The following is a 25,254-nucleotide window of genomic DNA, read 5'->3' as shown; positions in this document are numbered from 1 at the left end:
TCCCACGACAGTGAAGGCGAGACAGAGCCAGATGAAGATACATCTTCAGAAAAAGTTAGTCATCATTGTGTGTTATTTGCATTAAAACATCTTGGTTATGTTTGTGGAGCAATTAAGCATCGTTTGGTAATTGAAATGTCCCAGTTTCAATCCCTGGCTCCTCTGTACACTTTGTCAAAGGCTCATTGACTCAGACACTGAACCCCAAATCGCTCTGGATCAGCAAGTTGGCAACTTACAAGTTGCCTCCTCCATCAAACTATGAATGTGTGTGTTTGAATGGGTGAATATGAGGCAAACACTGAAGCAGTTTGGACAATAGTGATATAAACAGGCAGTCCGTTTGTCATTTACATGTTTACATCTACTGAATGGTGCATGTTCCTTTGTAATTAGTTGAGTATATTTGAGTATATACAGAAATGTTTTAATGAACATAGGTGATGCTTTTAGTACTTGGAATAATCTACCTTCATAAGACACAAGGGTTGCTGTAAATAAGTGTTTTAAAAAGAAATGTTGTAGTAATCAATCACACCATCATCATCACCACCATTATGCTGATCCTAAATTATATTCAAACCAAATAGAAACACTATGTATTGTGAATACAGTCATGGGAACTCTGTTACTAACTGCATCTTACCGTTATTCAACCTTCAAAAGCATTTTTAATTACAGTGATAGCATTACTACTTATTGTCATTTGACAGTTTTTTAGTGCTATGTCTTGTATTTTAATATTAAATGTTTATTGAACTGACAATTCAGTGTTGGTTTATTGTTGTACTGAAGCTGCCTACATTCTAATATGCCATTATTACAATGAATTGATCACATCTTATGTTATTAAGGGTATTAAGGTATTAAGGGCAACACATCAGAGGACGAGGGATTCATCAGGATCCCACTACCCAGAAATCCATCTTTCTTTTTAAGTGATCATAAAGAGTGGAATGTGTTAAAACAAAAAAGAAAAGACAGAGGGTTTGCAGGACTGCAGTGGACAAACGTCATTTCTAAAGGAGTGAGGACCGTCCACCCATATTGCTCCGTAGCCTTCAAGAGACACAGGCTGAAACAAAGCATGCCCAGAATTCTGGTTCCTGGGTTACTGCTGATTTCAGGACTGCCAAGTCACTTTCACCGTGACTGTGGAGAGCGAGGACGACCTGAAGGCAACAGTGGAGTTTCAAGGTGGGGAGAGTGTTCATAATAAAACTGAGTTGAAATGATGACCAATACGGGCAGAGGACAGAGGAACAAGAGGCCAGGATCTGCAAAGACAGTGACCTCGAGCCATGTATCTTGAGAAGTTGGCCAAAATAAACGAAGATGTAATGGAGTCTGGGTGCAGGGATGAAGCTCCTACTCCTCAGGTAATTTCCTGGGAAGTACGTCAGAGAAGCCAAAGACCAAAACGAACAGCCCGAGGAGGTTCTGCAGAAGGTTTTATTGCCGTCATGTAAATAAAGTTCAGTCTGAAGAGGCAGGAAATGAAAGTATTAACACAAGTAACTGTGAATTGTAATTAATTACACTACTTGAGTTAACTATATATGTGTTACTTTTTACCACTGGATGGAATCAATACTGTGATTAGCTGCCTGAATATTACGTCATCATGAAGGAATCAGTTAAAGACAGTTAAAATGTGGAGACACAACGAACAGTAATAATTCCCCTGACACTTCATGAATCCCCTCAGGTTAACGAGTCCTGCCATGATCACTGTGAAGACACTGGACCCAGATCTGCTCATCTGAACATCTGTTCTCCAAGTAATGAGCCACAGGAAGACACAATTCTGTTAAAACAGCTGTTCTGTTCAAAGCTAACTAGCTTAGCACAAAAAGTACAAGTTCTACATTCAGAATTTAACTTCAGTAAAAGTACAGAAATATTAGCAGGAACAATGTTCTTAAAATATTCAAAGTAAAAGTACTCGTGCAGTTGAATAGTCTCTGTTAGTATTATATTAATATTTATGTATTGTTACAATTTCTGCATTTTGAGGTCATCTGTCTTGTCAGGCAGCCTATCGAGAATGGTTCCACAAGCTTTATGTTGACAGGCCCACTGAGTGTCACTTAACCTTTGTAGCTCCCTTGGTGCCCCATCATACATTTCTTTCTGCTTTTTGAGCCATTTGGTGTGAACATAGGACCCAGACATGAATGTGTACATACTTTGCACAAGAGAAAAGAAGCACTCTACTTCAGGGATAGCTTTAACCATATCCACAAGAACTAGATTAAGGCAGTGGGCATTAGGCTTGGGCGATTGGACGAATATATCGCCAATCGCCCATCGGCTGAGTCCATCACGGTTGGTTTCATTTTTGGTGATTTTTTTGGGTGATTTTTGTCATTTTATTTTGCTTAATTAATGGTCTGCCTCCACAGAATTCAGCATGGTACATATAGTTCATAATTACTATGTAGGGCACAATTCAAAGTGTGCGCGTATTGGAACTGGCAGTTTCACACATGATTTCCAACGAGTCTTTCACAAAATGGCGGAGCTGAAAGTAACGTTAATTCATAAACCATATTTGAGAACTACATCAAAAAACGATGTGCAGTTGTGCACCCCGATCGTTATAATAGGACAGGTATGTTATCCTGACGTCCCACCTGTTTGCTCATTTAGAGGCTGTGAGCGAATGCGTCCTTCTGCAGCCTCGCCCCCTGCACCCGCAAAGCACGCTAAACTTTTTTGCTGCATTCACGTGGTGTCGGAAGATCCAAGTTGCTGAGTTGTTTTTCTGACATGAGGTGGCGTTCATGTGAATTATCCCATTCTGGAAGTCATTTTTAGATTTTTTCCTACATCACATGCAACATCCCCCCTCTTTTTTTTTTCTCCGCCCCACACACAACTGCCGAATATATCGGCAACCGCCGGTTGATGGGCTGACGGTGGCCGGTTGGAAATTTTTAACAAATCGCCCAACCCTGGTGGGCATTACAATGTACATAAAATGCCTGCTTTGCCACTTCCTTAACACGAGCCTGAACTCCCGAGTTCTTGCCGCTCATGACGGATGCTCGATCATAAGCTTGTCCGACGAAACTGTCCCTATATTCCAGCCCGTATTTTTAAAGGATGTGTATTATTTTGTCTGCCAACCCTGCAGCATTAAGATGCTCGGCAGCTTCTAAGTGCAAAAAGCTCTCTTTTACAGCTCCCCTGTAGTAATACCTAAGAACATCTTTGGTTTCATCTGACATAAGTGCAAAGACTTGACTCTCTTTGACCTCACTGATAATGGTGGAGCGCACCATTTCTGCTAATGTGTCCAGCATTTCATTTTGGATTTGGTGGCTTGTGTATTTGGCATTGCCGGCTTTCAATTTCTTTTTCACAACTGTGTCATGATTACCAAGAACCTCTAATATAGCAAGGAAGTTTCCCTTGTTGCCTGAATCCACTGTCTCTCTATGACCCCTTTGTGCTGTTTTGTGTTGCAGTTAACAGTAAAACTTCAGCTACACTTTTAATATAGTCACAGTTTTCCTGTATCTGTTTTTTGTGCTCTTGTGACAATTTAGTCATCAAAGATGCCTCATTTTTTTTTGTTGTCTCCACGAGAATACCACGAGGCCTGGAGTTTCTTTGTCTGTCCCCCATAGCAGTCCTTGGAAACACAGCAAGCTGTGGCTGGACTGGACCTTCAGCTCGAGATCTGGAGATGTCTAAAAGAAGAAAAAGAAATATATGAATTTTCAATTATGCTATACAATAAATCCATTTGTAATTTGTGAGTGTCTGAATGTAAATCATATACCTGGCGGTCCACTCTGGTCTGGGCATTTTACTGAAAGCCCAACTGCACTGCTGTGCCCTTGATCCGTATGAAGTCTTCCATCTGTCAATTCAGATAAAAAAGTTAAAATGACGACACTAATATGTCTTGATATCACATCTAAACCACATTTTTGAAATAAGGTTCTTGAAATGTTATCGTGTAATGCAAACAGATACAAACAGCAACACTGCAGTAACTTGTGGATTGTGGTTGGCATCCTGTAACCTACCTGGACATCCACTTTGCAGAGCACACTCTGGGGGATCTACTCCACCATCACTGTCACTATCTGAATGGGCAAGTCGATCATCTGTTGGTAAAGACAGAAAAGTTAAAATTGACAGCATGCCAGATTTTAAGCTGATTAACTTTGTTTTTCTTCACTGATATGGCTTTGAAAAGTAAATTGCACATCGGCTGTTGAAGGCAGAATCCTGTAAGTACTTCAGCTAAATGCATAAGGCAGGTGGTGTGCTGTACCTGCATGTTCACTTCCATGAAGAGCAACTGGTGAGGGCTCTCCTTCACTGTCTGACTCTGCCTCATCACTGTTACCTGCATCTCCCTCTCCACACCACTTTCCCTCCTCTCATGACTGGACTTACTACACTGACTGACGAAGTAGGAAGTCATTTTCCTCTTCATTTTTCCTGACAGGTGCAAAACCAAAGCATGGTAACCTTAACATTATGGGCAAGCACTTCAAAGATATTCCTTTGCAATACTTTGCATATTATCATTTGGCTGCCAACTCGTGTGTACTGAATACGAGACTCATGCAATTGAACCCCAGAACATGCTAGTGTGAATGCATGGAAAACAAATGTTAATTCCCTTTTTAAGAGTATGACACAGACTGACCAACACTATCAAGCTAAATCAGCACTGAAAGTTGACTTTACTTTTAATGGCCTTCTACAACACTGGTTACAACAAAGATTAATCCTGGCTCTGCCCATGATGGTTAAAGACAGTTAAAGTGCTGTGGGTTATTAACAGTGAATCAGAGGGAGTCCTGATGATGAGGAGGTCTTTTATTTTGATATGACACAGATCACCGACGTCACTTCCTGTCTCAGGTATGAAAACACCTGGAGCCTCTCCAGGTGTGACTAGTGATGGGAATTCCGGCTCGTTTAAGAGGCTGGGCTCACTAAAAAGAGCTGGCTCTTTCGGCTCCCAAGTGGCTCCTCAGATTTTTTGTTGCTTAAATTAATTTATTACCAAAAATAATGTAAAATGATGTGTAAATTGAATTACTAATGTACAAAACATACATTATATCAAATGTTTCTTATTTATATGGCTTATTATACTCAACATGGAACAGAGTGCTAAAAAAACACATTTTTAAAGTACATAGCCTTTTGCACAAACTGTCTCATAGAGCTCTGGCTTGTAGGTCCAGGTGGCTGTGGTGGTGAACTGTAGACACTGTAGACGCTGCAGCAGCAGCAACAGTTGCAGCAGACAAACTGGCACTTTCATTAGTAGCAGGTTCACTTGCTTGTCTGTTTTCTTCCAACTGCTCTGTAGATGTACAGTTCTAATGTGCCTGTGCAGGTTATTTGTAGAGCCTGCCCCATATGAGATTTTTACCTTACATACTGTCTGTCTGTCTGTCTGTCTGTCTCCCTCCTGTTTCTCTTTCTGTGTGTGTGTGTGTGTGTGTGTGTGTGTGTGCTGTGTCTGTAAGCCCCGCCCCTCCCCCTCCTCCTCAGTGCGGACACACAGACACCACCACACATCATGTAGTTGACCAATCTCGTGCGGCTTGAACAGAAAAAACAAAACAAAACAAAACCAAAGCGGCTCCGTTCACTTCAAAGAGCCGCTCTAAGAGCCGTTTCGTTCGCGACCGACACATCTCCAGCTGTGACCTCCAGTGTCACATTAACTTTGACTTTGTGTGCTCGGTGTGTCGCAGACTGGCAGTTGTGTCCGTGTGAAGCTCCAGCTGAAGGTAATGAAGACATTTGAAATGTTTGACTCGTGAACACAAAGTGTGCTCAGTGTAGTGACAGTAGAAACACAACAATGTGCCTCCATCTTCATTTCTACTAACTCACTGTAACTTTAAACTGTTGTTTGACTTCATTTCCTGATAATCAAGATGGAGAAATATTTAGAAAGAGGAACTTGAACTTTCTCACTTTAGTCTCATTTTCCTCATTAAAAAGTGATTGTTTGTTTTTGTGGGTGAAATTAATTTGCTGCTTGTCCATCAGTCTTTCTAATTATTCATTAAAGTTGTTCCAGTCGTGTTGAGAAGTTTCCATCACTCATAAAGAACATGTTCATCATGTCAGTGTTCAGTTGATTCCTACAGCTCTCATGTTTCTGTGATCAATGAGTGCAACACAAACTACTTTGTCACAAAAACATTCATGAAGTTTGGTTCAGTCATTTCATTTATTATAGCTCTTCTGAACATGAGGTCATAAATATACAGACAGGAAGTTGAACAATCAGTTCAGGTGATTATAGAAAGTTGTGAATCAAATGTTCTTTGTAGCATCTTAACTTCTTCTGACTGATTCTGATTGATCACAGCTGATCACTTTAACAGGACTTGTTTGATACAGCCACCAGACTCAGACACAAACACTACAATGGGAAAGTGTAAGGAGCTCAGCATTGATCTGAAAGAGCTCATTATTGATCTGAACAAGTCAGGAAAGTCACTTGGAGCCATTTCAAAGCAGCTACAGGTCCCAAGATCAACTGTACAACAAACTACCACCTGCTGCTGAGAGAAAACTGCCTTGAACCCCATCGAGAACATGTGGACTGTGCTGAACAAACAAGTCTGACAACTCATTTAGTTCAACTTCCCCGATTCTGTCAAGAGGAGCGGTTAAAAACTCATCCAGAGGACCAGAAGCTTGTGGATGGAGATCAAAAGCAGCTGACTGAGGTGAAAATGGCCGAAAGACATTTAACCAAATATTAGAATGACCGTGACTGTATCTAATATTGAGTTGATGTGCAGATGAATGATCTGTGTTTCCTCTGCAGACGACAGTGTGTGTGAGCTGAGCAGCATGAATCAGTGTGAGGACAGAGAGGAGAGAGTCCCTCCCTCTAAAACCAGTCTGTGTGGGGAGCATGAAGCTCAGAGGTGAGACCACCATCTCTACCTGTCCACCACTCACATCACTCCACCATCATTATTCACACTCAAAGCTCTGTGTGTGTTGTGTTAAAGCCCAGAACAGCAGAGACCAGACTCTGCTGGACCTGGACCTGGACCTGGACCTGGACCTGGACCTGAGCCCAGTGGTGTGTCCTTTAAGAGTGACTGGTCAATCGATCACCTCATTGTTTTTAAAGGAGAACAGGCCTCTGCTGCACAGAGGTAAGCTGTTAATATCATTAAAATGTGACTGCTTCATGTTTTAACTGTTAATTATCCAGAGAAGTTTTTTAAAGCTGTCAGTTTGTTTTCAGCATCGTTCTTCTTCACTCACATTTATATTGTCACATCTGAAAGCTGCCCAGTATAACCAGTCTGCAGCTCTGCTCTCCAGTTGAACTTTTCCTCCACACACTTGTTCTGACTGTTGTCTGATGACTGCATGAGTATAACACACATTTCACCGAGGCTAACAGATGCTATCTGCTAACAAAGGCTAACCCTGATTCCACAGAGTTCCTCCATCAAATCATCATTTTCCAGTGTTGATTTGAAGGAGTCTGTCGATGCAGAGAAGAATGTTATGGATCACTACTTCCTGCCCGAGCTCAAAGAGGAGACAGTGCACACCTTTACCTCAGCTCAAACATGTGTGGCGTGTCAAACAAGCTAAAAGAGAAAAATACATTTTGACAGAAACAACCAGACCAACTTGTTCCTGTTTGCTAACATGTAGCTCAGAGAAGAAGTTGTGTCCTTCATTTGACACAGTTCAGTGTGAAATCACCCTCAGGTTTGTTTGATCCACTTCTCTCTGGGTTTCTCTCTGGTTTTCATCATGTTTCACTCACTTCACCTGCTGCAAGTTTATTGTGACTCACCAGTTTGTGCTGAACAAGTAGCATCGTATTAGCTTGTGTGAGCTGTGCATTGCTGTCCACAGTATTATAGAGGTCAACAAGAGCTGAACGGCCCAAACCAGACAAGCTGCTGAACCAACACAGTAAACTGAAATCTGTACAGAACTCAGACTGAACTGTTGATTCACAGTGGGATCAGCAGTACCATCAACACGTTACTGTCAGGGGAAACCATCTGATTCAATGTTGTCAGCAACACTTTGACTTATGGTGATTTATTGAATATGTTTGATATATTCAAGTATCATAGCCCAATATGTCAGATTACCATACCATCATATTTGAGTTTTCAGTGTTTCCACTGGTCACTTCCAGCTTCACAGCTCAGAATCACTATTTTAATTGGATGATTATCCTGACTCGTAGCTGCTAACCAGCTTTTCACAGTGTGGAACAACTCTTCTGTGAAGAGAACAAGAAGATGGTCGTAGTAACGTAACATTAACAGAGACTTTTAATTAATTTCTCTGGCAGCAGCTTTCTTTCTCCATCTTCTCTCAGACAGCGAGATAACCTTCAAAGACCTGGAACAGTTTCTGGGGCGCCTGACTCTCCTGTATTTATCTTATTTTTCCTCCCCCACTCTATCAGTCAGTTATTCAGGAGAACCTGAAGTTTCACTTTGCCTCTCGTAAATGGTAAATGGACTTGCATTTCTATAGTGTTTTTCCAGTCTACTGACCGCTCAAAGTGCTTTACAACACTTGTCACATTCACCCATTCACATACTGATGGCAGAAGCTGCCATGCGAGGTGCCGACCTGCTCATCAGGAGCAATTTGGGGTTCAGTATCTTGCTCAAGGATACTTCAACATGCCGTTTCAGAGTGATTAACAATTTAATTTTCTCATCATGTAAATCTGTCCAAACACTTTCAGTGAATATAGGATGTTTTAAATCATAACAGAGATATGTATACACTGATTGACCGGTCGACGGTCATAGCCTGCTGTCATAATAAACACTGGCTGATTCTGGTACCTTGCTGTTCGATCGGTGCATCTCTAGTAATTCTTCATGATTCCTCCACAGAGTCGAGCAGGAAAGCTCAGAGGTTCCCAGTGGTCAGTCTGCTCAGCAACATCAAACACACCTGGACTCAATATTTATGGTATGTACATGTACAACCCTGATTCTAGACAAAGGTAGGAAAATGTGTAAAAGGTAGATAAAACAGAATGCATCCATCCATCTGCATCTGCTTTTCCAGGGTCGGGAGGCAGCAGGCTAACTAGGGTATTCCTGCTTAGTCCTTCTCCCAGTAACTCTTTCCAGCTCCTCCTGGGGATCCTGAGTCCTTCCCAAGACAGATCAGATATATAATCTCTCCAGCAAGTTCTGGGTCTTTCTTGGGGTCTCCTCCCAGTTTGTTGTGTCTGGAAAACTTTCAGAGGGAGGCACCCAGGAGGATCCTGATCAGATGCTTGAACCACCTGAGCTGGCTCCTTTCAAAGTGATGGAGCAGCGGCTCAACTCCAAGCTCCCCTCAGATGTCTGAGCTCCCCACCCAAACTCCAAGGCTGAGCCTAGCCAGCCAATCTACAGAGGAAAATCATTTTGGCTGCTTGTATCTGCAATCTTATTCTTTCAGTCACTAGCCACAACTCATGACCATAGGTGATGGTCATGAGTTGTGGTGCTGAACTTCATCCCTACCACTTCAAACTCTGCTGCAAACTTCCCCAGTAGCTGCTGGAGGTCACGGACCAAAGAAGCCAGCAAAACCATATCATCTGCAAAAAGCAGAGACGCAATTCATTCAAAGTGCTCATTCCACCGCCCACTGAACCCAGTCTGGGACAGCAACGCTCCTTCCTGACTGACCACAGCCCCATTTCAGCTCTCTGAGTCGCCAGATGGTTTATGAGATCTTCCTTGGGGACTGAATCTTTTGTAGTGTTTTAGGAGCATTTTGCAGGAACTTTCCAGTCCAGTCCAGTCCAGTCCAGTTTAGTTGCCCGTCATGAGTTGTTACCTGTTGCTGCCATCAAATTCAGAATAATATACATTCGCAAAAAATCAATTAGGCTGATGAGACTCCTGCTCAACATTAAATACATCATCTCTGAAATCATTGCATTTTGTTTTGTGTTTAACACAACATCCTAACTTTTTTGGAATCAGAGTTCAACAACTACTTTTACATCTGTTGTGTTCATGATAATCTCCATTCTGCTTAATACATGAGTGGGTTTTAAGTCTGTTCAACATGGATCTGATGTTTGGTTCCATGATTTTAGTTTAAATAGTTGCGTTTCCATCCACCTTTTCTTATTCGCATTTTCAAAAATTGCGAATAAATACTTGGATGGAAACACCAGAAATTCGAAAAAAGGCAGTAAATTCGCAAAAAAGTTTTTATGCTTGGAGGGGGTGGATTTGTCAGCGTATCGATAAAAGGAAAATGTGACTTTTTGTTATGGAAAAAGGTTTTGCGAATAAATCATGACTAAACCGGATGTGAAGTCGTGGTACGTCTGAAGTGCTGCTGGACGAGGAATTCCCAAAAGTCCTTCACCCGGCGACGTTCCCAAAACAAATGGAGAACGACGCGGTCTCCTTCCAGCAAACTCCGATAGCACTCGCAACATTAAAAATCTTCTTTTCCTTCTCCTCTTCAGGAGGGTTTTGTAGGCTGTGAACGCTGACAAAATTGTAGCTAATGTTCTCCCAAGAGCCGACAGGTTCACCAGTAAATTGTCCATGATGTTGAGTGTCAGCTGAGTGTCAGCTGTTGTCATGGATACATTCACGCTCTCTTATGAGGTAATCTCACGGCGCACTCCTCCTCTCCCAATAATCGCAAAACAATAACGAATGGAAACAGGGATAAATTCGCATTTGCTTTTTGCGCATTTTCACACAATCCGCTCTTAAATTCGATACATTTGGATGGAAACCCAGTTATTGTCTCATTCATATAATATTCTGTTGCAGCTGCTGGAGGAGAACATTGTCACTTTTGTGAAGAACGAGCTGAAGAAGATCCAGAAGGCTCTGAGTTCAGATTACCCAGAATGCTTAGAAAGTCAGAATGAGGATGAGGAAGTGTTGGATGGTGAGGATGAAGAGCAGAAGAGGAGCAGCAGAGAGGCATTTCTGAAGATTACACTGAACTTCCTGAGGAGACTGAAGCAGGAGGATCTGGCTGACTATCTGCAGAGCAGTAAGAGGATTTCTCTAAAGATTTAACATGTTGGATCAATGAGATGTTTACTGAAATCTTAACAGATGGACAAAAATATCTTCATATACTGATTCTTTGAGGAAGTAAAATGTTGAAATATTTAATCTATAATTTATTAATGAATCTTATTTGTCTTTTGCTCAATCAGGACATCTTGTTCCAGTTTGTCGACGTAAACTTAAATCTAACCTGCAGAAGAAGTTCCAGTGTGTGTTTGAGGGGATCGCTAAAGCAGGAAACCCAACCCTTCTGAATCAGATCTACACAGAGATCTACATCACAAAGGGAGGGACTGCAGAGGTCAATGATGAACATGAGGTCAGACAGATTGAAACAGCATCCAGGAAACCAGACAGACCAGAAACAACAATCAGACAAGAAGACGTCTTTAAAGCCTCATCTGGAAGAAATGAACCAATCAGAACAGTGATGACAAAGGGAGTGGCTGGCATCGGGAAAACACTCTTAACACAGAAGTTCACTCTGGACTGGGCTGAAGACAAAACCAACCAGGACATAGAGTTCACATTTCCATTCACTTTCAGAGAGCTGAATGTGCTGAAAGGGAAAAAGTTCAGCTTGGTGGAACTTGTTCATTACTTCTTCACAGAAACCAAAGAAATCTGCAGGTTTGAAGAGTTCCAGGTTGTGTTCATCTTTGATGGTCTGGATGAGTGTCGACTTCCTCTGGACTTCCACAACACTGAGATCCTGACTGATGTTACAGAGTCCACCTCAGTAGATGTGCTGCTGACAAACCTCATCGGGGGAAATCTGCTTCCCTCTGCTCGCCTCTGGATAACCACACGACCTGCAGCAGCCAATCAGATCCCTCCTGGGTGTGTTGACATGGTGACAGAGGTCAGAGGGTTCACTGACCCACAGAAGGAGAAGTACTTCAGGAAGAGATTCAGAGATGAGGAGCAGGCCAGCAGAATCATCTCCCACATCAAGACATCACAAAGCCTCCACATCATGTGCCACATCCCAGTCTTCTGCTGGATCACTGCTACAGTTCTGGAGGATGTGATGAAGACCAGGGAGGGAGGACAGCTGCCCAAGACCCTGACTGAGATGTACATCCACTTCTTGGTGGTTCAGTCCAAAGTGAAGAACATCAAGTATGATGGAGGAGCTGAGACCGATCCACACTGGACTCCAGAGAGCAGGAAGATGATTGAGTCTCTGGGAAAACTGGCTTTTGATCAGCTGCAGAAAGGAAACCTTATCTTCTATGAATCAGACCTGACAGAGTGTGGCATCGATATCAGAGAAGCCTCAGTGTACTCAGGAGTGTTCACACAGATCTTTAAAGAGGAGATTGGACTGTACCAGGACAAGGTGTTCTGCTTCGTCCATCTGAGTGTTCAGGAGTTTCTGGCTGCTCTTCATGTCCATCTGACATTCATCAGCTCTGGAGTCAATCTGCTGGCAGAAGAACAAACAACTTACCATCAATCTGCAGAGACATGTCTCTACCTGAGTGCTGTAGATAAGGCCTTACAGAGTCCAAATGGACACTTGGACTTGTTCCTCCGCTTCCTCCTGGGTCTTTCACTGCAGACCAATCAGAATCTCCTACGAGGTCTGCTGACACAGAGAGGAAGTAGCTCAAAGACCAATCAGGAAACAGTCCAGTTCATCAAGAAGAAGATCAGTGAGAATCTGTCTCCAGAGAGAAGCATCAATCTGTTCCACTGTCTGAATGAACTGAATAATGGTTCTCTAGTGGAGGAGATCCAACAGTCCCTGAGTTCAGGAAGTCTCTCCACAGACAAACTGTCTCCTGCTCAGTGGTCAGCTCTGGTCTTCATCTTACTGTCATCAGAAGAAGATCTGGACGTGTTTGACCTGAAGAAATACTCTGCTTCAGAGGAGGCTCTACTGAGGCTGCTGCCAGTGGTCAAAGCCTCGAAGAAAGCTCTGTCAGTAGAATTTATCGATGAATAAATACTATCTGCTGTTTTTCAGCAGGAGATATGAATGAAAATGTATTATTTGTTTCCTTGCTGTTGTCTCTCCAGACTGAGTGGCTGTAACCTGTCGGAGAGAAGCTGTGAAGCTCTGTCCTCAGTTCTCAGCTCTCAGTCCTCCAGTCTGAGAGAGCTGGACCTGAGTAACAACAACCTGAAGGATTCAGGAGTGAGGCTGCTGTCTGTTGGTTTGCAGAGTCCACACTGTACACTGGAGAGTCTCAGGTCAGGATTCATTAACCCATTCAACTGATGACCATTTAAAATCTGATTTATATAAGTAGACAGCCAGCTAACCTGTAGTAATGTGTCTGCTCGCTTAATTTGTCAAAAGGCTGAACTGTGGAGGTAGTGTACAGACTCAGAGAGTTACTTTCCACAAGGATTTTTCATCATTTTCACTTGTTTTTGCTTTTGTTATTGAATTAGAATGCCTTTATTGTCATAGAACAGAGTACAACGAAATTTCAGTGCTACTCCTCAGTGGTCATACAAATAAAAACACCAGTACAGCAAATGACAGACGACTCAAACACACAAAGTATAAAATACATTAAGAAGGTAAAAGTATCAAGTATAAAACCAGTGTAAGAACAGTTATGAATGATATATAACATTAAAAATGTATAATTAGTATGTATTGCACTCATCTTGTGAAAAAATAGAATCTCAGCCAAATATTGTTGCACTTAACCCAATATATTGCAAAGGATATATAATAGAAATAACATATTAAGTATTGCACAGGGGAGTGTTGCTCATAGCCAGGTTTTTGCAGAGTTCAGTTCTTTGATGGCATGTGAATAAAACTGTTCTGAAGTCTGGAGGTCGGGTCTTAATAGACCTCTAGCGTCTTCCAAAGGGCAGCAGAGTGAAGAGGTGGTTTCCTGGGTGAGATGAGTCCTTGATTGTGTTAGTCCTCAAGTGAAGGTAACTGCACTGATGATTTGTTGTGCTGTATTATTGACTCTCTGAAGTTCTTCCTGTCAGCTGCAGTTCAGCTAGCATACCACACCAGGATGCCATAGCTGACTATGCTCTCTACAGGGCAGTGGTAGAAGGACAACAGCAGCTGCTGGGACAGTGTGGCTCTCTGCAGTGTCCTCAGGATGTAGAGCTGCTGCTGCACATTCTTCATCAGAGAGGTTGGTTGCACCATCCATGTGAGGTCCTGGGAGATGTGTGTGCCCAGGAGAATTTGAAGGTGGTGACTCTCTCCACCATGTTTCCTCTGATGAATAGAGGAGCTGGTTCCCCTCTCTGTTTCCTGAAGTTGATGATCAGCTCCTTTGTTTTGGAGGTGTTGAGTGCCAGGTTGTTGATGGAGCACCATTCAGTCAGTTTTTGGACTTCAGCTCTATAGAGGGACTTGTCACCATTTTGTATCAGTCCCACAACAGCAGTGTCATCTGCAAACTTAATGATGACATTTGTGCTGCAGTTGTGGGTGTAGAGAGAGTAGAGTAGAGGACTCATCACGCAGCCCTGTGGAGCTCCAGTGCTGAATGTCATGGACGGGGAGTGATGGTCGCCCAGCCTGACAGTCTGTGACCAATTTGTCAGGATGTCCTTAATCCATCTGCATATGTTGGAAGATTTTGCTGAATACCTCTGCCAGCTGATCCGCATAGTCTCTGAGTGCCCTTCCTAGAACACTGTCTGGTCCAGCAGCCTTCCTGGGGTTGAGACTACAGAGCACTCTCCTGACCTGATCTGTGCTAACAGTAAGTCCCAGTGGATGGTAGCAGTGCAGTCTTGCTCTCTGCCTCGTTCACCTCAAAGCGGGCAAAGAAGTGATTGAGCTCCTCAACTGGTCAGTTGCTGCTGCTGGTGGCTGGTTCTTTGTTGCCTTTGTAGTTTGTGAGGTGCAGGATGCCTTGCCAAACACGCTGAATCCTGGTGAGTGTGCTCAACCAGTCCTGAAGTTGAGTTGAAGCCCCCTCCGGCCAGGTCTTTATATTCCTCACACATTGATTTGTTTTGCTGATGAGAGGTCTGTATGCAGGGGTGAGAAAGATAGACAAGTTTTCAGACTGGCCGAGGTGGGAGAGGCTGGTGGCTTTGTATCTTTCCCTGATGTTGCTGAAGACATGATCCAGTATATGTAGACCTCTCGTAAGACATGTCACATGTTGATGGAATTTGGCTTGATTAAAGTCTTCAGCTATAATAAAAATCCCATCAGGGTGAGCAGTCTGCAGCTTACTGATGGCAGATAGCAGGATGTTCAATGCTAGCTTGGTATTAGCACTTCGTGGAATGTATACAGCCATAACAACAACAACAACAACTGTGAACTCCCATGGCAGGTTAAAAGGCCGACATCCTAATGTAATGTATTCCAACTGTGGCGCGCCACGCACAGTGTCTGTAATGGTAGTATTTGTACACCACTTGTTATAAGAGTAGATACCCAGCCCCCCTCCTCCGCTCTTAACATAGTCACTGTTCCTGTTGGCCAGGTGTGCTGTGCAGCCTGCTAGCCTAAATTATTATTATCAAGGACCGTTTCAAATATTCTTAATATGTATCTTGACCAAAAGGCATCTGAAGAAAAACAAACATAACATACAGTAAATAAGGGCTGTGAGATATGGCAAAATGGTGCCATGCTTTCCCATTTTGATCAATATCACATGTATAATAAATAATAATATACATATTTGGATCATTAATAGACAATGGAGGAGTAAATTAGACTTTGGTGGGCCGCCAGAGTCAAGGTGATTAATGGGAAACGCTACTATCAATGCTCATTAAACCCACATTAGACTGGTTCATATGAGTCACCTGTCACTCTGACTCATTAGTCTCCTCACATGATATGCCATGTGTGTTGTTCTGTGTGTCTTCAGGCTGTCAGGTTGTCTGATCACAGAGGAAGGCTGTGCTTCTCTGGCCTCAGTTCTGAGCTCCAACCCCTCCCATCTGAGAGAGCTGGACCTGAGCAACAATGACCTGCACGATTTAGGAGTGAAACTGCTGTGTGTTGGTTTGAAGAGTCCTCACTGTACACTGGAGAGTCTCAGGTCAGGATTCATTAACCCATTCAACTGATGACCATTTGAAATCTGATTTATATAAATAGAAAACCAGCTAACCTGTAGTAATGTCTCTGCTAATTTGATTTGTCAAAAGACGTTTAAACTGTGGAGGTAGTGTCCAGACTCAGAGAATTACTTTCCATGAGGATTTGTCATCATTTTCTCTTGTTTATGCTTTTGTTGTTGAATTATTATTATCAAGTACAGTTTCAAATATTCTAAATTTGTATCTGGACCAAAAAACATCTGACGAAACACAAACATAACATACAGCAAAGAAGGGCTGTGAGATATGGCAAAAAAATAAATATGATCTTGATCATTGTTTTACATATTGATCAATATCAGTATCTATCATGATATCTTATTTGTTAATTCTGCCAATCTGAAGAATATCCTGAAACCTGAAGAAGCCAGAGGGTTCAGTGGTAAAACTTTAGATGTACAGTAGTTAATCAAAATAAAAAAACAATCAACTGCTGTTTTAGCTTTGTTTACAATATATTTTGTCAGTAAGGAATAAACTGAATAACGTCTAAATTAAAACATTTCACTTTCCAAATATGCTCTGTCTGCCTACAGAAAATTTTTAATAAAATTAAAATCTGCGGCTAATTTTAAAAACAGTTTGAAACCTCACTTGTGCTGCTAACAGCAGAAGAACCACAGGAACAAAACTCGTTAGCAGACTAACGTAGGAAACCAATTTCATTCTCAAAGTGGTCACTGGGATGGATCCTTTTCAGGGGATGGAGAAGATTATTTTGATGTTTTGCTGAAGCACAACATTTAGAGATGTTTAATGTTATTATGAGAAGTGAAACATATTTGGATCATTATGAGACTATGGAGGAGTAAATTAGACCTTGGCGGGCCGCCAGAGTCGAGATGACTAATGGGAAATGCTGCTTTCGATGGTCATCCAACCCACATTAGACTGGTTCACATGAGTCAGCTGTCACTCTGGTTGTCTGTTACACAGAATAGTGGAGAAACACTGAACATTTTATCACGTTGTATGCTCCCTCTCTCTGGTCCACAAGAGCACCTGTTGGCATTAAATGTGGTTCAGACGTTCATGTTCCCCTCAGGATGAACTGTAATAACTCTGCTGATCCTCTGACTTTTCATCGAGCACCACTATCAGGTCAACATGTTAATGTGTTCAATACTTTAGTTTATGACCAAAGACCTGCAAAACTGATGACATCACATCAGCTTCAGCTGGAGTCTGTTTACTGATGATTAGTTAACGATAAGTGTTAATTTATTTGGAGACGGTCTGTTCTTGTATCTGACTCATCAGTCTCCTCAGATGATCTGCCATGTGTGTTGTTCTGTGTGTCTGCAGGCTGTCAGGCTGTCTGATCACAGAGGAAGGCTGTGCTTCTCTGGCCTCAGCTCTGAGCTCCAACCCCTCCCATCTGAGAGAGCTGGACCTGAGCTACAATCATCCAGGAGACTCGGGAGAGAAACTGCTGTCGGCTGGACTGAAGGATCCAGACTGGAGACTGGACACTCTCAGGTATGAAGAGTCAGTGTGATGGAGGAGGAAGAGTCTGATGAGTATGAGTGTGATATGAACAGTGACACATGTAAAAGTCTTTTTCCTTTTATCAGAACATGAACACTGGTTCAACATGAAGAGCAGATACTTCATCTCTGTACAGAGAAGTCCAGGACATGGTTAGCCTAGCTTAGCACAAAGACTGTTAGCAGGGGGAAACTGCTAATCTAGCTCTATCAAAAGACATACAGAGGTGTGTGTGTTGTGAGGGAAATTGTCCTTTATTGAAGTTTGAGAGTTGTTAATTGTCTGAAGAGTTTCAGACTGTGTGATGAATCAGATCTCTTTAATACCTGCAGCACAGAGAGAAGAGCCACAGTGTCTCTGCAGTCTTCACACTGTCCTGACTTATATACTGTCAGCTAACAACAGAACAGCTGTTACACACTTCATGACAGGTGTTGATCATGTCTTCACCAAAGCAGTGACCCTTTGATGTTTGACTGGACAGTAACTGTCAGCCTCTCTACCTTCCTGTTAACACCTGAGGCAAAGAGAACTGCCCCTCATATGAATTCCTGTTCTGACCCTGACACCTCCCCACAGCTCAGGTGAAGAGGCTCCGCCCTCGTCTCACATCCTGATATGTTCAGATCCGTGTGTGTGTGTGTGTGTGTGTGTGTGTGTGTGTGTGTGTGTGTGTGTGTGTGTGTGTGTGTGTGTGTGTGTGTGTGTGTGTGTGTGTGTGTGTGTGTGTGTGTGTGTGTGTGTGTTGCTCTGACCTCATCCTCCTCCTCCTCCTCCTCCTCCTCCTCCTTTCAGGGTGGAGCCTGCTGGAGTCCGATGGTTGACACCAGGTCTGAGGAAGTGTGAGTGTGTTTTTACTTTGAGTCATGAAAACAAAGCAGTTTCACATCGATGACATCATGAATTCAAATCTGTGATGTCATCATCAGACTGTGACATCACTGGTTCAGATGTGTGATGTCATCATCAGACTGATGACAGATTAATAACTGCAGCTGTGTTGTGTCTTTTTCTCTCCATCAGATTCGTGTGAGCTCACAGTCGACACAAACACAGTCAACAGAAACATCAGACTGTCTGACAACAACAGGAAGATGATGTTTGTGTTAGAGGATCAGTCGTATCTTGATCATCCAGAGAGGTTTGACTGTCCTCAGCTACTGTGTAGAACTGGTCTGACTGGTCGCTGTTACTGGGAGGTCGAGTGGAGTGGAGGAGTTTATATATCAGTGAGTTACAGAGGAATCAGCAGGAGAGGAGACACAGAGGACTGTGAGTTTGGAGCCAATGATCAGTCGTGGAGTCTGAACTGCTCTTATGGTCGTTACTCTGTCAGGCACAACAACAGATCAACATCCATGATGCCTCTCCTCCAGTCTGTCCCTAACAGAGTAGCAGTGTATGTGGACTGTCCTGCTGGCACTCTGTCCTTCTACAGAGTCTCCTCTGACACACTGATCCACCTCCACACCTTCAACACCACCTTCACTGAACCTCTTTATCCTGGGTTTGGGTTCTGGTCTGATCCCTGGTATGATTCCTCAGTGTCTCTGTGTCGTCTGTAGGACGGAGAGTCTTCTCCTGAACAGACTCAACTGTTGACAGTTACAGGAACCTTCGGGTTACTGTCATCAGTTCATTAGATGATTGTGACTCAGTCATTAATGTGAAAACATGATGTTCCTGTTGGAGTTGTTGAGGTGGAGCTCATTTTGAACTGTTTTGTACAGGACTGACACTGATGATTCATTCAGACCTGCTCTGATGACACTGAGCTCCACAGTCTGGTTAAACTCCACTGGAGTCGCTGTGGATGATGCTCGGAGCCACAAGTGCAACAAGTCTTCTGCACGTACGAGTGGAAACACGAGCCGTCTTTACAAACACCTAGTGAGAGTTCATCACACACATCCAGGAGCAGAAATGCACAGACTGCTGAGCTCGTAGTTCATCTCTTGTTTCCTCATCCACCTCAGCTGTGTTACAGAGTCAACTACAGGCTACATACATGGTTCATGAAGAAGAGGAAGCATTAGTCCGCTGATGGTTTCCATCTAAACATGGTGCAGTTTCAGAGTCACACTGTCCTCTGGAGGGAAGATATTTTGGCTCATAATTCAAATAGAAAATGAAAAAGATCATTTTACTGCCCTACTAGGAAGAATTAGGCCTGAACTCAACTTTAAAACTGGAAATTTAAAATGTAAATGATGATGTGAAAATGTGAAGTGAGGACATGAGAAAAGGGAAATTTAAAATGGAAATGCTGGAAGTGAAAGCTGAAACTAAAGATGAAATGAAAACTGCTGATGAAATAAGACGAAGGACATCACATCAACATCAAACATGAAACTCAAAATGGGGAAGAGAAAAGCTTGAATGGAAAAAAGTAAATGTTGTTTTGCATTTTCATGTCAAGTCATTAATGAAATGAAGCCTCAGCTGTCATTTGAATGAACTTTGGTGAGAGACTTGAATCAGCTGATGGCTGTCATAGTAAAGAGGCAAATCACAAAGAAAAAAGCATTCAGCTCCTGATTTGAACACAAACTGTATCCATCACTACATTTCTGTGGAAGCCATGAAATGCTCTTGTTAGCATTTATTATGTTATGAAACATCAACACGTCTTTCAACAGACCAATGTCACCAACCCAACCTCCCTGAAGACCAACATGTCCTGTGGTTTCAGTCTCAGAGTTTCTTCTTGTCCTTCAGCCACATGTGCTCCCTCACCTGCTCCTAGTTGCTCACATTTGTATCTTCTGCCTCGTGTGCTCATTGTTTTCCAGTGTTTTCCAGTGTTTTCCAGTGTTTTCCAGTGCTAGTCTCTCTTCCTTTAAGGTTTCGCTTCATTGTGTAAGATTTAGATTTTGCCTACTACATGTGTGGATGTGTTAATTTGAATTGACTGGTATCGTGTACATGACTGCTCAGCTCTTCAGTTAAAACATTTTAGATGGTGTCATGTGTCTCTGAACCGGACTCTTTGATTGGTCCATAAAGTGACATGTCTCATATTTACAGGATGTTAAGTTTTAGTAAAAGAAACTCTGTTGGGGTTTCGTTGGTATTAAAATGACTCTCGTAATATTTAAATGCTTTCACCCAACCTGTGATTTCACCATCCGCACATATTCCATATAACCCCATTACCTTAGTCATTACAGTCTCCACATGTTCTGTTACCTGTTGTTGTTCCTTTAAATTGTCATTTCATTTATTTACTCTGAATTATTTAGTCAATAAACATATTTAACCGTTTGTCGTTGTCTGTGCAGGTTTGTTTTAATGTGGAGAACCGATGGAAACTGTAGAAGTCACTGCTTCAGTTATGAGATTGAATAAATTGATCTGAAATTGATTAGAAGTGATACAAGTGAACATTGTCCAGTCGGATTTGATTAATTACCTCCGGATTATTCAAATAGATAAAACAACGGAGGTGGTGCCCATTTACAAGTGTTTCATTAATCACCAGTGATTAATAAATCACATTTATTAGTAATCTCCTACAATTAAATGAACAATCATCACATTCCTCAAGATATTCTCAGTTTAATGTGACAGAATAAAATAATTCACTAAAATAAAGAACAGGAAGTAGCTCAGGTTCTGACTGACAGCACCCTTTGTCGCTGTTATGGTGGACGAGACGACAGACGCGAGTAATGCAGCGCAGCTCGCACTGGTTCTGCGTTATGTGACGGACACAGGTGTCAAGCAGCGGTTTGTCAGATTTGAAGGAGTTACTAGTGGCAAGCGAGCCGATGACATTGCTGCTCTTATTGTCGGTTTCTTGGAGGAATATGAATGTCTGGATAAAGTTGTGGCACAGTGTCACGATGGTGCAGCGGTCACGTCATCTGGACTAAATGGGGTGCAGGCTAAAGTTAAGGAGAGGGCGCCTATTGCCTTATTCATACACTGCCATGCACATCGACTGAATTTAGTGCTGACTCAAGGGGCCTCAAAGCTGAAAGGATGCAAGATCTTTTTTGCCCGCCTCAATGGCCTGGCTGCATTTTTCTCCAGATCCCCTAAGCGGCGTCTTCCTCGTGTGGCACCAACGCCGTGGCAACACACATCGAGATGGGTCAGTACAGTGTTGGAGAAGAGAGATGCCCTAAAGGAGCTGTTTGACCACATACTGGAACATCATGATGAGTATGACGAGGACTCTTTGCGTTGTGCTGATGGATTTAATGCACGTCTGGATGATTTTGAGTTTTGTTTTTTGCTTCACACATTTAATGGCATTTTTGAGTATTCAGATGTGCTTTTTGCAATACTTCAGAGCAAAACATTGGATGTACGATTCTGTCTGGCAAGGGTGAAGGAGTTTTGTGACACCATTGAGCGAGAGAGGGGCCGGTTTGATGAGATCTACGAGGCCACTGTGCGCATCTCAAGCGCTCCGAGCGCACGGAGGGGCCCGGCAAAAGGAGACGCTCGCGCACACTACCACCAACTCCACAGCAACTTCTGGACAACATTCTTTGCCAGATACGGAAAAGATTTCAAGACCACGAACAATTGATGTTTCTGTCCCTCCTCGACCCCCAGCAGTTCAAGACATACTGGAAAACATTCCCGCACACAGCCTTCTCCAGGCTGCCATGACTGATTCTGAAGGGAAGAGTCCCACTGATCTCCTTGATTTCCTTCAGAACAAAAATCTGGGTGAGAGCATGGTGCAGCTGTACACACTGGCATGTTTGGCGGTGACCATCCCTGTGTCCACTGCTTCTGTCGAGTGGACATTCTCCGCCCTGAAGCGAATTAAAACTTATGGCAGAAATACGACTGGACAGACTCGACTTTCAGCATCAGCCTCCATGGCGATAGAAAGGGACGCACAGATAACCTGCACAACAGAGTCATCCAACTCTTCTTGAGGAAAGAAAGGAGGATGGATTTTGCGCACAAATAATCAGTAGTTTTGATGAGTAATGCATTTTATTTAAACGTTTTAATATTTTTGTCATTTCATTAGGTTAATATTGATGTTTCTGCTAGAGATGATGTACAGCAGCTGTGGCTACAGTGAAAAGAGACTTGTTGAAGTGTCTTAATTGGGTTTCTTGCTTTAGTCCAGACTGCCGACTCCCACGCATTGACCAGAGACTTAACTGCTACTTTTTACAAGCTCTCAAGCCACATCCATTTTCTGACGCAGTGACAAAACATCATCATTGATAACGTGACAGCGTGACATGTCACTGACAGACCCACAAGACAGAGCAGCAGAGAGCAACAGCTCATCAGAGGAAATGTAGAAAATGTCTCTACAGTCATTTGTTGTGTGATCAGGTCTCTTGTGACAGCGTCTCTCTCTGCCCTCTGCTGCTGTGCAGGTGAGTGAGACGGGAAACCCTCACCTGATTCACAATAACAGCTTTGTTAGGTTAGTATGTCCATGCAAAGTGATGAATGTAGTCTGACTGTACCTCAATACTGAAACAGCTAGAAATATCATTTTACATTATTGGTAAATATCAACGTTCTACATCGTTGCCAACACACTCTCATCTCTCTCTAATAAATCTCTCCAATCCCAAAAAAGAGGAACCATCAAAGCCTCTCCTTTGTAAAATATTATAATTATAGATTGTAAAATTCTGCCTGTAAAGCAACAGATGAGCAACATGATGAGATATTTTTATGGAGCAGAGCTCGACTGTCCTCAGCATTACTGTGAACATTTACACTTTCAATGGTCCATACTTTAGACAGTCCTGGACAAAACTGGACAGATGTCCCAGTTTATATAACATTGTTTTGAAGTAGCAGCCCTTTATCTTTCTTCACATGTTTCTACTGACTGTGTTTATTGTTATGCACCAAAACACAAATTCAAATGGTGAAAAACTGTGATTCTGATTATTGTGTGTCCAGTTACATGATCAATATACTGTACAAACACAAACAGTTGTAGGTGTTTATCAGGAAAAAGCACCAGTAATGTTCTGCTGTAGATGCTGACCTGCTCATGTGCAATCCTTTGAGCTTGAAGATCTTCTACTCCACGTATGAACATCTGCTCCTTGACCTGTCGCCCTCACATCTGTTCAGTCTGTGTGTTTGTTCACTGTTGGTGTTATTGTGATCTCAGGTCAGGTTGTTGGTAGTTTGCTTTGCTACATGGCTAATTTGACGTTAGTTGAATGATGCTTCACACAGACTCAGAGTCTTTACATGCAGCTGACCATCTTCTATAACCTGGCATCAGGTCACACACACACACACACACACACACACACACACACACAGTTTGTGTTAAATAAAAGACTTTTGAACCTTCATGCTGTCTATTTAATATTGTACAAGAGTGAATGTTGCCAGCCTCGACTCTGTCAAGGATCCAAAGTGCTTCGACCGTTACAGCTGTTATGGTCATTTTGGTTGTAGTTTTAAATTAATTATTAATCAGAGTTACAAACTAACAGTTTAGTACCTTTTTCTGAGACTGATTTGGTGAATTGGCTCTTTTCCCTTCTTCAAGGGTGGTGCCCCGAGGTGATCGAATGAAAATTGGATCTTATTATTTATCATAATTAATAATTATCCCTGATAATCATTAATTATTATTGACAGCAAAATTTAACCCAAAACTCCCTATTAATGCTGCATGAAGCACTACAGTACATATGTGTGTTTGTGAAGCAGCTGTTTGAGTATAAAGTACTATACAAAGTAAATAGAGATGAATGAAGAGCTGTCCACATACTTTTGTCCACATAGTGTAGGACTGAATCCCAGAGCACAGACTGAGACAGACCTGCTCTCTTTACATTTACTGAATGTGTTTGAATGTTAATGAAGCTGCAGCTGGTTGAATTCTTGTGTGTGAACTCTAATAAAACTCCAGCACATGATAACTGATAGAACAACACTCACCACTGTACTTTGATCTCCACCTGTTGTATTAGACTGAAGTCAGTGTGAAGCCAGTGACTCAGAGCAGCCTGCAGGGGGCAGCGTCTCTGCTCTGCTCCAATCAAACCCACATGATCACCAGGTAACTTCCCCAACAGGTGGAGCTGGAATGTGGCCGTCCAATCGGAGCAGCTACGCGGGAGGAAAACACGGAGGCCTACGGGAAGACGTTTGTCCCTGTGGCCTTCAGACATGTTTATCAGAGGATGTAAGGACGGACACTTTCTGGAGTCAGGCCTGATTCACTACCTGCTCCTGCTGTTCTCCTTTAATGTGTTTAAATGTGTCCTGTGTGACTGATGTGAACACTTTCTTTACCTGCTTTAATGAAATATTTCTGCACAAACAAAGCGACAAAGAGTTTTATATTCTTTGTATCGGAGACAAAAAGTCTGCTTTCATCTTCAAATGTCTTGTATGATCTGATTCTACATTTGTTTTAATGAACATCTTAAAGCAGCTCTGTGTAGTTTTATAGAAGAAATTCAAAGTGACACTTTGATATTTACAATATTAATGAGCTAATAATACAAAGTGTTTCCATCAGTGAATAAACCAGCTGCTCTCAGAGGAAAACAACGTCCCACAACACTGTTTGAAGCTAGAAAGGTGGCAGGGTCCGCCACATATAAACACAGTAAAGCTCCTTTAAGGTCAGCGTGTTAATTCACTTTATTCAGTCATGGAAACAAAGGTCACTTCTGGTCTC

The 25,254-nt window shown here is 42.4% G+C and overlaps 1 pseudogene; it reads left to right on the top strand.

Annotated features, from left to right (window-relative positions):
- Positions 1-6,645: 6,645 nt before the first annotated feature.
- On the top strand, positions 6,646-20,870 carry LOC141011128 (NACHT, LRR and PYD domains-containing protein 3-like; annotated as a pseudogene).
- The last annotated feature ends 4,384 nt before the right edge of the window (positions 20,871-25,254 follow it).

Source organism: Pagrus major, chromosome 16 (assembly GCF_040436345.1).
Source record: "Pagrus major chromosome 16, Pma_NU_1.0".
Lineage (NCBI taxonomy): Eukaryota > Metazoa > Chordata > Actinopteri > Spariformes > Sparidae > Pagrus > Pagrus major.
The sequence above is the reverse complement of the archived record's forward strand: the minus strand, read 5'-3'. Positions and strand labels throughout refer to the sequence as shown.